At 42.9% G+C, this 1,472-nt stretch overlaps 1 protein-coding gene across 4 annotated transcripts in view; it reads right to left on the reverse strand.

Annotated features, from left to right (window-relative positions):
• The window catches only part of rab27b (RAB27B, member RAS oncogene family), a gene marked incomplete at its 3' end in the record, with an annotated part of 70,012 nt that overhangs the window by 39,679 nt on the left and 28,861 nt on the right, over positions 1-1,472 (reverse strand). Inside the window, 1 exon segment of one of the 4 annotated variants that reach the window (XM_032539443.1) lies at positions 946-1,178. 4 annotated transcript variants of the gene reach the window in all.

Below are 1,472 nucleotides of genomic sequence, written 5' to 3' on the forward strand. Positions count from 1 at the left end.
GGGGAATTTGGGAAGGAGACAAAGCCAGAAGGGAAAGAAAATTGCAAGAGGCGGTGGGTTATTGCCACAATATTTAAATGTGTGTATTACCAACATGATAGCAATATTTCATTTTAAAATATCACAGTTATCGTCAATACTGGTATATCCCTATAGGTTTGTATACGTCTTTTCACCCACCCATTATTTCTCTTTCCCTTCGGTCTGTCTCCTCCACTGTAAAGCTACGGTTTTAAATAAAAAAAGGTACTTGGGTTTATGTGACATACTATCAAATGTGCTTTGTCACAAGAGTACGCAGTATGTACAGTAGGTGCTATCATTTGGGCTGAGGGCAAAAGCTTTCTTATAAAAAAAAATGTAATTGAAAGAGGCTGAATTTAAATATCTTTGCTATTAATGATTAAATTACTATTATTTTTGGCAAAGCCTCTTCTCGTGTCAGATAGCACAAAACAACAATGCCTAAAAACGATTCTGTACAACACACAACTGGAAGTCAAACTGGTTTTCTGATCACAACAAGAAGAAGTCGATTAAAGTGATCCCTATGCAAAAACAGGTTTTAGTCGAAAGCAGCAGCTGTGAGCCTTTATGATCACTATCATGAGACTGAGCATGAGAGAACATTCATGACCTGCTTTCCAGTCGGCCACTCAGAGCCTAGATAACAGGCGGCCTAAAAGAAGCAGCTGAGCAAAAACTACATGGAAACAGTTATCAACATCATCACTTTTCACAGCTCCAGATGCCACAACTGCTTAAACCTTTTAAAACTATTTTTTTTCTTTGTTTTTTTTTGTCCCTACATCTGCACACAAACCCTCCCCGTTTCTCTCCAGGATCAGCCGCCAGCCTGTCACATGCCTACAAAAGTCAGCAAACAGCTCAGAAATGTACTCAACAAACAGGCCACTGAGCGTCTTGAGTGTGTGAGGTCCTTACCTCTCAGTGTCTTCTCAGCTGATTCAACAGTGTGAGATCCTGAGGGAGATACAAGCCGTCCAGAGCAGCTGACCAGCAGCCCTGCATCTACATCCACCGACCGAGTGACTGACTGACTGACTGACTTGTTGACTGACTGAGAGGCTGGATGACTGGATGACTGACTACTATTCAGCTGGAAGCTGCAGAGCAGAGAGCCACTCCCCTCAGCAACCAGCTGACTCGCTGCCTGGCTGGAGGGCTAGATTAATGATTAGTTAATGGCTCTGCCTTGCCGACTGTCTCGGTGGTTAACCGACTGAAATCAGGCTGACTAAATCTGTCTTAGTCTGACAAAGAAAACTGACCAGCTGACTGGGCAAATTAACTGATTAACTGACTAAATAATAATTTATACTGTTTATTGATCCCCAGTGGGAGAGTTACAATTACAATCCCTACACACAGGCATGAAATACACAAACATGCTCTGGCCCTATTCATGAACAAATGGAGGGGGGGTGGGGGGGTACGGTGCCTTGCTCAAG

This window comes from Etheostoma spectabile, chromosome 16 (assembly GCF_008692095.1).
Source record: "Etheostoma spectabile isolate EspeVRDwgs_2016 chromosome 16, UIUC_Espe_1.0, whole genome shotgun sequence".
In the NCBI taxonomy this organism is placed as follows: Eukaryota; Metazoa; Chordata; class Actinopteri; order Perciformes; family Percidae; genus Etheostoma; species Etheostoma spectabile.